At 31.7% G+C, this 12,598-nt stretch overlaps 1 pseudogene; it reads right to left on the bottom strand.

The window, feature by feature from the left end:
- Window positions 1-5,325: 5,325 nt before the first annotated feature.
- LOC128184787 (uncharacterized) lies at window positions 5,326-11,537 on the bottom strand (annotated as a pseudogene).
- Between the last annotated feature and the right edge of the window lie 1,061 nt (window positions 11,538-12,598).

Below are 12,598 nucleotides of genomic sequence, written 5' to 3'. Positions count from 1 at the left end.
CTTATTTTAACTTTTTCAAACTCGTCAAAATTATCAATCTCAAGTTTGATATACTCTTTGGAAATCTTTGCTTCACAAATTGCTCCAAACACAACAATGTACCGACAATATTCAAAGGCAAACTACTCAAGTTTTAAAGAATTTCAAATGGCAACTCCTCCAAATATTTTAAGAACTTACGGCATGCGGTTTCTTGTATTAAATAATATGAAATTTCGAAATGAGTAGGCGAAGCTTCGGCCAATGATGGCCATGTTGCCGAGTTTTAACTCTTACCGTCACGTGCTATGTTTAAATAACAATGACAATGAAACATATAACACCATTGAGTGGCTGAAATAAATGTTGTTAATGCGTTTTTATATGATATATGACATGTATATATTGTAATATATTTCATTGTTACTTACAATATAATGTGCCCACTAAATACAAAAACTGTAACACAAAAATAGCTGTCGACTTTTCACTGAACGAAAATGTATGCATCGATTATTATGAGAAAAAAAAATCAATTTTCGACCGGATCAAGTCAGCCAAACAAGAAAAGTATCTAAGTATGAACTAGCGATGGAGATATAAGATAATTTCTAAGCATTCATTTGCTCTACCTGTCTATTCAGTATTTATTCAGCTACTTTGCTTAGAGATATATAATCAAAACAGGCTATGATTGTTATATTATTATTATAATATATGATTGGTTTATGTGTAATAAGAAAGTTTATTTCATTTCAATTTCTAAGCTTTGTAAAGTTGAAATCGGATGGTTTTTATGTTATTATTAAATTACAGGGCATGTTATCAAATGACAGTCCCATCAGTTTCTCTGTATTTGCGGTTGGCGTAAACGATGATAATGCACAAATAATATGTGTCTTGTCTTCATACAGGGCATACCCGCTCTGTTGATATAGTTGTTTACGTAGCAGTGTTAATATCTATATTTAAAAAGACATTGTGCGTAAATGGTTCATATATTTAAAAAGAAATATTTCAACCTTTCAATAATATATTTTAACGTTTTGGTGGATTGAATGGGTAAAATGTTCATTGTCCAACATTCTTAATTCAACAAAACACTACGTTTATGAAAAAATTAGAGCTAATTTCAAACTCAATTCATGCAAACACAACGTGAACACATGTGACATGTGTATCTATTTCATTTTTTTTCTGTACCTGTTTCTACGCTGCAAAATCAGTATTACATACATTGAATAGTTCAATGTTTTCCAAAAATATGATATGATAGTTTGATTGTTTCTTAATGTATACACATTATATACAAAAAATAATAATGAAAAGAACAAATGCAATGTACAGCAATACAATGTTATGCGTTGAATGAAAGGTCTGAAGGGAATATCATTTATAAATTAATAAATATAATGTACATGTATGTGTAAAAAAAAAATGAAACAGTAAATATTACCTATAGACTTACATGAAAGTTTGACACTAGCTTTTCGTAATATTTTAAAAACAAAACGGTCGAATATGTATGCTTTTTTCAATAAAGTGAATCATGTGCGATATTTACTAAACAAAAAATCCCCTGTGTCCAGAAATAGAATGGAAGAATCTGCAGCGAGGGATACATTTGTCAATAACATCGTTTCTTTTTCGTCTCGTAGAGGTAAGTTCAAAACTGCTAACTATAATAAATGGTTATTAATTTATCGATACTAGATATATTGATATATTGATTTAGACACATCAATGCGTTTTCAACAATTCAAATAACTGTTTTAAATCAACCAATTTTTCAGAATGTATCTAGGAAATAAACATTGAACAGAATGAGCAACGCGGATACAAACTGCTGTTTTTAGCATGCCTAAAAAATATAATTTTTTCATAACTAATTTTGATGTGAAAATATTAATTTAAAGGAAAATGTTGCTCGACTTAAAAAAAACCCTAAGTTACGCTAGTTTTTTTCTTTTCCTACTTTGATGCATCGTCGGATACCTATGGGTGATTGCGTCTTTTACTTATCACCGGGTGATAAGTAAAAGACGCGATCACCCGTGGGTATCCGACGATGACGTTGATATTAAGATTCAAGATTATGCCAGTGTGCACTGAGTTGGCTTACTATTTAAGAATGTACCAAATATCAACTCCGAATGTATTGTAAATTCTTTTTATATCACAACTATAAAAATTAAGGGGACTTTTTTAAATTAAAATTTATGTTCAATGAAAATGTCTCAATCATGCCACTATAGTTTTTGCAATAGCGCATGATAATATCATTTTCATCGAAAAATGAGAAAAGAATGACAGGAAACTTTTTGTTTTGTGCAAACAAATCCGATTTCGTCCGATCAAGTTCCTCATTCTTCCGAAGAAATGGTTAATTTATCTGAAGAAACTACTTCAAAATATTTCTGCGAACAAATAGCTCTTTCGACCGTACATATCCTAAGACGTAGAATAAATAACTACAATGTAACTCATCCGAACAAATAAGAATTATTTTTATTTTCATCTGTCTTTTTTTCCTGTTGAATTGGAATTGCACTTCTGCACTATCGTAGTTTATCTTATGATTTCCGAAACTTTCGCTTTCCATTCCAAGAATAAATTGCAATTATTTCTATAAATAAATACAAGGTAAATCTTGGGAAGCACAGTTTTCTAAATTTAAATCGTCTACACAATTGATACCAATTACACGTAACAGTATTATTATAACAGTTAAAACAAAGAGAGGAAAGGCTAACCATACCGCAGCATTAAACTCACGGTACTGATAAATTTTAGAGAGTTTATTGGAAGTAAGTGTTTTTTCCTGTGTTAATTTCATTATTTCATTGTTTTAATTCTTCTCGTTTACTTTTTCTAGCTGAAAGAATACTCATAATGGCCAGTCGTTCAAGAAAGGCCCGTTTCATTCTAGCGCTCCTTTTAGAAGTAGCAGATCTGATCTTGGATTGGGATTTTTTCGCCGAAGTGAGCCAAACAGACCTTGTTGGAGACAAAGTAAGATACAGTATTCTTGGCTTTGCCATTTTTGGATCCCTTTTGTTTTTGATTACCATCGGAATCAAGTTCAAAGGGATCCGCTATAGTGACGACGATGAACAAGACGAAGAGAACGGCACATGCGCTGTAACACTTTCTCTGATGTCCACTCTGTTGGAGGATTTGCCCCAAATCATATTGGCTCTTATCGTCGCATTCAAGACCAAGGGTTTAATATTAGATGTACAGATTGGGAAAGCTTTCTATGGAATAGCTGAACCCATCATTCAGCTAATCCTTTATGTGTGTCAGTATCGTCGAATGAAGAAAAACAGTAATGGATGTGGCATGCATATGGCATGCAAGATATCTGAAATGTTGTTTGGCTGCATTCTGATTATTTGTTCAATCATTTTGTTGATTAAGTTAGTCAGTGATCGATAAATAATATATATTGTATAAACAAGGCCAACAGATTTAGATTAAGACACTGAAAACAAATTTAACACCTGAATTATATTTTTTTACAAATGGTTTCACATTTTATGACCTATTTTCTTGAAGCATCTTTGCTAATTGAATTTACATTTAAATATCACTACATGTGATAGATAAACAGTTTATGCAGTGTGGATCAGCTCATAAATATATGATATGTACTGTATTAATCTCAATCCGTCATTAATTGATGCTGATAATATAAAACATTTCATTTAAAATACTGATATTTGTTTTCTGCTTTAAAAAAAATAATTTTACTATCAAAGCAGCAGAGAACTGCCGTAACTATGTAAGTAAAGAAAGCAAGGCATATGAAATAAGCATTAATGGAAAAATGAAAATCTGTGATCTTATTAAACTTAGCTTCAATAAATGGATATTGTTACTCTTTGTGCTTACGATGGACACATGTGATTTACAAATAATTTTTGTGAACATCGGTACTGAACAATTTTGGTTTTACATTATCTTTTCCTTCTACATGAACCTTATCAGACAGTCGTATATTAAAATTTTATTACACGTATGTGCATCAGAATGAATTTTCAAAAATCATATCAAAAATGTTAAATATAAAAAATATGAGTGTTGTGTATTCAGATTTGAGAGAGACTATCAATTTTACTGTCAACCCAAATGGTTTCTTTACATGCATGTGGATATTTGCCTTGTAGTGTACATTTTGAGCTTTACTTATCTTAGTGTCCTCTGTACTAAAACAAATGACTATAAGGAGAAACAAACATTATTGGTGCACAATTTTTTTAAAGATATGTTTATGACTCATGTAAGTAAATATAGGATAAGCACTAAAGACTAAAGAAATAACGAAATATAAACATAAAATTATTTTTTTAGGAGGATCTTTAATAAATGTTTGAACACTGCACATTGAAAATAAAATAATAAAATGGGGAAAAAACTTTTTCATTGTTCATGTAGAAACATCTTTCATGCTTAAGGATGACGTTTACTCAGAATGAAAAAAAAATCCACTGATGATATCCATATAATAACTATTGGACAAGTAAGACACTTGTATGTAATGCTGAAATCCACTTTCAAACAACTGGGTCAATGACCTACTTTTTTTGCTAATGGCCAATCAAATTATTGCATAAATTCAGCGTTGTAAATTTGAAATTTTAGGAGGTAATCACATATTTCGACAATATTTATTTGTTAATCACATTAATAAAACATAACATTGTGTGTATATATTCATAAAGGGTATATTCTTAAAATTGAACTAAAATTTTTACATGAAACAAGCCCGTTTTTATTTTATGCAACTCGAATTTCCTCTGTTTCAAAAAAAAAGTTCATAAAAAACAACAAATTTTCATTTCAATATTAAAAAAAATTGAATGATGATAATCCTTTATGGATAAGCTATGCATGTAAACTGCATCCTAAAGAAAACAAAATTAAAAAGCAAAGTGGGTGTCAATGATCAAATTTTTGAGATATTTTTTCTTTAAATAATCCGAATTTCCTCTGTTTTTCCCCGAATTCATATGTATTTTCATTCCATTCTCTTAAGCAGTTGAACAAAAGACAATAAGAAAAATCTGTTAGATTTTCTTTGTGACATCTAGTTTGATAATTTTTAAGGCAAAAATAATGGATTAACTATTTTAAAAATTAAAATTCTTACATTCAAAATTTTGAATTTCCTCTGCATTTCTCTATTTTATCCAACATGTTTTTTTTATTTGAATAATAAGAAATACTATTACAAAAAAAAATTCATATCAATTATAATTTACCTGACACATTCTTGTAAAAAATATATAAATGTTAGAATATTATGTTATAGAATTTTATCACAAATCAAAAGAATATATTACTGATTATTATATACAAAATCAATACTGACATATAGCTTCTAATGAACAATTCACAAATTTTGTATGTTCTATGCATGTGAACCATGAAAATTCATTTTTATAATGAATGATATATAACATATGTGAATATAAGAATACGTCCAATAAAAAAAACCCATTGATTTTCATTATGTTTTGCAGTTCAAAAATTGATATCATGATCAGACAGAATATCTAATTCAGCTTTCATTCAAAGACATGAAAAAGTTTGTGACAGAATCAATAATTTTTTTACACTTAGTTACTCTAACTGAGCTGTTGCCACACTGTTCAGTAAATAGAGCATGAATACCATCAGCACTTCTTGAGTGTGCTAGTCTGAGACATTCAAAATCTAGACCACTGCCTGCAACTTTCTTAGCCATTCCAGCACTAAGTACATTTTTATCTACCAGACATTGCAAAGACGGGACATTTCTTTTCACAACCTTTTGGTAACAATAAGCACTCAATGCATACTGAAAGGTACATGTAGTACATGAATGTTCATCATCACAAAATTGAACAGTGTCAAATAACCTTTTTAACATTAAAACGTCTTCTACAGCATCATGTGCATTGTAGGTACATTGAAGCAACACATCTGATAAATGTTGTTGCCTATATGAGCACAAGTTAGGATGGACAAGTTTGAATAAATATTTGGTATCCAAAAACCCTTGCACGCAATGTGCCATCCGATCTAACAAAGAGCAAGAATCTAAAGCATGAAATAGAACATGGACATCAAAACTAAAATAACACAGGCTTGCTTTTCAATAAAGCTTAAAAAGGATTCAAGTGCACTTGATATTGAAATAGCATTCACTTTCCTCTCATTGTGATAGAGGGCTCCATTATTAAGCTTTAGGCCTGTAACTTCTGATGCAGAAGGGGTAATTTGCTCCTTTGGCATGACATAGGTGGAAAATGACTCATCTCCACAGACGGCAGCCACCTGCAGAATATGTGATGTTCTTGCTAAAATGAAAAAAAAAGCATCAACATAAGCATTTATGTCACATGAGTCAACTTATAAAAACAATCCTTTGAATTAAATCAACCAGATTAATATTTTGGATAATTAAAAATTCATATGCATCAATACCAAGTCCTGTTGTTTCCAGGTCAAAAAAGACAAGACTATGGTCTTTGATTGATGACAAACTCTGAAGTTGTGGTACAGATGATGGTCGTGGTATTTCTTTAACCGCACTGTTTGGATCACCAATTCCAACTCCAGACATATAAGTCGGACCCTCTCTTATTTCTTTACATGATGTGGTCTGGCATCTACAAAGGCAACAAGATAATCAATATCATTAACTGACTAATTCAAACTAATTTAAACATTTTCACATTAATGACCAATAAGCAGTGAACAATTCATTAAGCTTGCATGCATCAGATATGCACACATTTTTTTTTTATTGTCAACATTACTGTATATATATTAAATAAGTACCTTACATTAGAACTGACTTATTTTTAGATAAGCTAGTTGTTTGTAACAACTGTCTGATATAATCAATGAATTAATCCTCATCTTGAATTGGTAGGGAGAGTAGTACCGATACTTCCATACACACATATGCAATATCATAATCAATGCATAAAACCTTATAAAAAATAAAGAGAAATATTTTATTTCAGAGACTCACTTCTTGGCTTTCAGTTCTATTCTTCTCCTCTTTGCTTTTTTTGTTCGTGCAATAGCTTGTCTTTTCCGTGACTGTGAGTCTCGAAGATAGCAAAACTTTTTTGTGTGCTTTCCTGGGGAAAGACCCACACTTCTGTTCACCTGTTTAAAATATGATATAGTATTATGAACAAACTCATTATTATATATATATATATATATATATATATATATATATATATATATATATATATATATATATATATATATATATATATATAGTAATGATTTCTTTCTCAATTTGCAATATACAAAATTTGCATAAATGGGTTATGAAGTTCCTAACTGTAAACAATACGGAATGTATTTCGCATTATAGAGTTCTTAATAATGGTTAAGTATAGTATTGAAAATGGTTAAGATTAGGCAATTGCAAAAATAATCTGAAATACTGTGTCAGTCCAGGTGTCCTTAAAACTTAACTTAGCTTTACAGCATATATATCTAGCTTAATTACCTCTACTACATAGGTTTGTCCTGTGTTTTTCTCTGCAACGCTTGCGGCAACTCTGTAATTGAGACTTGCAGAACTGCTAAAATGATGGTTCTTTGGAGCTTTCATGGAGACAGTTTTATTGAATGACTCGTTGGCCTGTGTGCTTCCTAAATTTGAAAGTTTAATACTGTACTTAAGAAATTTAGAGCAAACTGTTTGCAGAGATTCTTGGAGATGACTGTCCCGCATGGGTTTCCCATAAGGCAAGGCAGTGTATTTTTGTTTTGGATTGTTTACATGGGAACACCAAGAGTCACTGCATGAGGTATGATCACCAAACGGATGCTTGCCAAGTGCATCCAAGCCCTTTTGTATGCCATCTGGATTTCCTCTGTTTTGAGCCAACATGTAATTAAAGCATTTCACCAAGTACCGGATTACTTTGGTACTCAAAGATTTGTGTTTTGGTTGCAAACCATACAGATTTGAAGAAAATGTTTTTCTAATATGATTCCTGTCACTTATCTTCGTAATGTTGTTATGAATGGTTCTTAGATGGGAAAAAGTAGTTGTGTCCTCATCTGCCACAACTTTGGTAATGTTGACCCCTTTGTCCACCATCTTGGTAACCATATCGACAACCATATCTCTTTCCATTGCTTTAGAGCTGCCTATAATTACGATAATAATAGATATTAATAGCTTACGTATAAAAAAATATATACATGCATTATTATGCATTGATATCTCTCTCTCTCTCTCTCGCTCTCTCTCTCTCTCCTTTCTCTCTCTCTCTCTCTCTCTCTCTCTCTCTTTCTCTCTCTCACTCTCTCATTATTATATTCATAGCAGAAAGAAGACCCTACCTTCCCAGTTTTTTCGGCAGTCATGATCTTTGGGGACTCTACCAGCTTTTGTAGCATTTTCACAAATCCTGCAAGATTTTGAGCGTACCTCATAATCAATGATTTTCCCTGTATGCGATCCAATCATCGAGCAATGGCCTGAAAATTAAAAAAAAACCCAACAAACTTACCTTTTATTTCGTATAGTCATGCAGATGAAATTTAAGAATTATAAAATTGAATAACTAATTAAATATTGTCATTATTTGTAAAATATCTACATGTAATTAGATACTACCGGTACATGTAAATTTGAAAGAGCTAATTAACTCATATGGTTTATTTGAATTAATTATCTGTTATCCCTTCATCATGCCAATGGTACTACCAATGATATTCATCCATTAAATTGTAGTTTGTATATATTGTAAATAAGTATTTTCTCTACTATTTAATTTCAGTTATGAGAATAAAGTTCATTAATATCACTGTCATGAAATACTCAGGAAATACTTGTACTGGCATGAAGACCACTGAGGATTATATATTTGCAGCATGTGACTTAATTTTCATGAATTTCTGAATTATGGAATATACCGACTTCATTCAATGTACAAACAAGCAATTCTGTGAAATTACATATTCCATCAAACCTTTATAATCTTTATGATCTATGAGACTTAGCCCCAGGAAATAAGAATTTCACAGTACATGTAATATGTCGCACAAACATATAGTATTATTATATGTTTCTCTTCTTATAATACAATAATCATAACATACCTTTAACCCTTAATAATGATTTTAATTAAATAAACCAAGTAAAACTTCATTCTTAAAAAAATCATACCAGAGAGACTGTCAAAAGATCGCCCACTGCCCCGCTTTTGCCAACCAGCATCGACACTGACTGTCAATTCATCTGTACCCTCACTCCTGAAAATTCCCCAAACAAGTCATAATTTAAGTAAAATAAAATGGGATTTATTTTTAAACACTATGAATTTCAGCTCTGATAGAACCTTCATGAAATAATTGCATGTGCATGTATATGTATTATTATGCAGTTTTTCAACAAAAACAATGAAGCATTATACAAAAATAAAACCAATTTTTTTCAAGGATATATATTGTACCAGTATTTTATCTGCATGTATACATACTCTAAAGTTGCCTGAATTTCCTCATGAAGGCTGCTTCTTTTAGTGTCCTCTGCAACTTTCTCCATGACTGTTCCCAGTTCATTTTGCCTGTTTTGCAATGTTCGGGTACTAACTGTAGGTATATTCAGAGATGATAAAAGAGCATTCACCTGAGAAGGCCCTATGCCTGAATGCATCATTCCTGAAAAATAAGATTCATGTGTATTTCATGACTTAAGAAAATATTAATGACAAGAAGTTGTTTAAAAATATTACTGTATATTATATTTTGTGGTGGCTCAATTTTCGTGGTTTTTGTGGGTATCCCTCTCCACGAATTTACGTCCTCCACGAAAACAAGTTTTGTACGAGTTATTTTTCTTACTTAAACTGAAAACCATGCAACAAAGCCACGAAATTACATCCCCACGAATAAGCAAAAAGCCAACATTCCACGAAAATTGACCTCCACGAATTTAAATAATTCCACAGTATATTGTACCCACAACCTTTTATAATATCAGTTCATGTATTTAATCAGTCAATCCAGAAATTGTACCTGTGGCAAGCTTAGTATTTGCATCCCAAATTTTTCCATGGCGTTTTCCAGTTGGTATTGTATTTAAGTGCTGACATATGGTGTTTTTGCATTGGACTTTTAAAAAAGAACCTAATCCACATGTCAGTACTCCTATGGAATGCGAAAGATGGAGTGGAATGCCACATTTTTCACATCCGGAGAGGCCATCTGCTAACACCCCTAACTCAACAACCCTTCTTCCCTCTCTCCATGATGAGTCATACCTTAAAAAAAATTGTTTTTTAAATAAAGTTGAATGATTCTTTATAAACAAATCAAAGTTTGGTAATACTGAACAAACACAGGCAATGACAATTTAGCTGCAGGTCTGTAGCTCCTGGTTTAAAAAAATTTCAGATGGGCGACCTAAGAGGTACAGTCCGGAGTGCAACCCATTGAAAAAATTGTGTATTTATTGTGCACAAAAATGTGCACTAGTTTTGGACTTATTAACCTTACTTATACGCAAATTCTGTGAAAACAAATAGTACCCTTAAATTTTTCATGCAGATCTTTTATTTCTTAACATGCCTCAGAGATTTTCTCCGCAACATGCTAGCGACCTCAGAAAATCAAGTATGTTAAATCAAGAGTCACCATTTTTACATGTAAACAAACTGCATCACTTGAATTTACAGGATTGGTGATAGTGTTTAAAAGATTATCAGAGGCTTCAAAGTAAAGAGAAAATATCAGTACTGTAGTAAATTGCATAAAGAATTTAATAGTACTAATTATTTTCACAGAATTTGCGTATAAATAAGGTTCATGAGTCACGTTGTTGTGCGCAATAAATACACATTTTTTTCCGGTGGGAAGTTCCCAGGTCATCCATCTGAATATTCTCAGACCAGGAGCTACATATACTTGCAGCTATAAATGACAAGTATGCAAATTAACTAAAATCAAATGTGGTATTTTTTTTTTTTTACTGTTTTACATTTTTATATAAATGAAGAACATGACTTATATGTAAAGATGCTACATGCATAATGCTTTTCTCTTTATCATGCATTACAACTGTTTATGCAGACTTCAAAAATGTGTATTTACTGTAAACGTGGTAAAATTTACTACATTAAATTATATATATAATATATGATAGCATGAGTTATTCTCCTAAATTTATCATCTGAAGCAATACCTAGAATTTTCCAAATCATTGAAAGAGACGGAAACGTCGCTGCCTGCCGGTTCTGGCACATACATCAGGCCATCGTGATTATGTATACCGGTAGTCTGAGCATCGTCGGTCTGTTGAATATCAGGAGAATTCTCCCAATAATTGTGATCATCTGTGGTCTTACGGTCGGTCCAGCGACTAGCGAGAAGCTGAGAATTGCTTTTATATTGATTTGACTTCTTTGAGAAGCCTTGCTTCTTCCAGCGTGGCATGATTGTAAATTACCGTGAATCAGGTCGAAAACATTTTGACAGACGATTGTTTACATGTTACCGCGCGCTGATATACGGCATATGTCGTAAAGAGTTTAAAATCCTTTGATAAATAATAAGACAACAAAGATTAAATTAAAGAAGAGTTTAAATTAAATAACTTATATACATAAATCTAAAATATAATTTTTCGTCTTTCGGATTTTAATAAATTTACGTCATCATTAACTACGGCGACCCGTTTGTGTTAAAATATCGTGAGTAAACAACAGCCTTAAGGAATGAACAGTATAAATTCAGGCTAAATGACAGTCATTTTCAGATTATAAATGCACACTTACGTAAGGCACGCAACAACTAATGACATTTAATGCCTTGATGACACCATGAATAACATACACACAAAATGAACCTAACAAAATAAAATTTTGTTCTCTAAGTATTTAACATTATATTATATTCCTTTTTTTTTGTTATTTTTTAAAAAGATGTCCATTGTATGCATTGAACGGGATCTGTTTGTAACGTTTTTAGCTCACCTGGGCTGAAATCTCAAGTGAGCTATCTGATCACATTTTGTCTGTCTGTCCATCTGTAAACTTTTCACATTTTCAACATCTTCTTCAGAACCATTGGGCCAATTATAATCAGACTTAAGTCAAAACATCCTCCGTCAAAGTGAATTCAAAGTTTTGAAAATTAAGGATCACACTCATTTACAATGGGAGATAATTAAGAATTATTGAAATTTTCGAGAAATTTTCAAAAATCTTCTTTTCAAGAACTATTAAGCCAGGAAAGCTGAAACATGTGGAAGCATCGTCAGGTAGTGAACTTTCAAGTTTATTCAAATCATGGTCCCCGGAGATAGGATGTGGTCATTTAAGGGGTGGGGGAGGAGGGAGAGAAAACTGTACAAAGAAATATAAAGAGAAAGATCGTTAAATCTTGTTCTTAACAAACGTTTGCCTAGAAAAGCTTTAATTAAGAGTAGGGTGAGGTCACATTGGGGATCCAGTTGTATAAAGGGAAAAAAATTAATGATTTAAACAACTGAAATCATTATATGTGGTTTTAAGTATCTGGAAGCATTTTTACATATTGCGTAATCTTTAAAATTGTTTAAACTTTGGCCCCTGGACGATTCTTGGGCCTCACA

This window comes from Crassostrea angulata, chromosome 5 (assembly GCF_025612915.1).
Source record: "Crassostrea angulata isolate pt1a10 chromosome 5, ASM2561291v2, whole genome shotgun sequence".
In the NCBI taxonomy this organism is placed as follows: Eukaryota; Metazoa; Mollusca; class Bivalvia; order Ostreida; family Ostreidae; genus Magallana; species Magallana angulata.
Note: the sequence above shows the minus strand (reverse complement) of the source record. Positions and strands in the feature narration are given on the sequence as shown.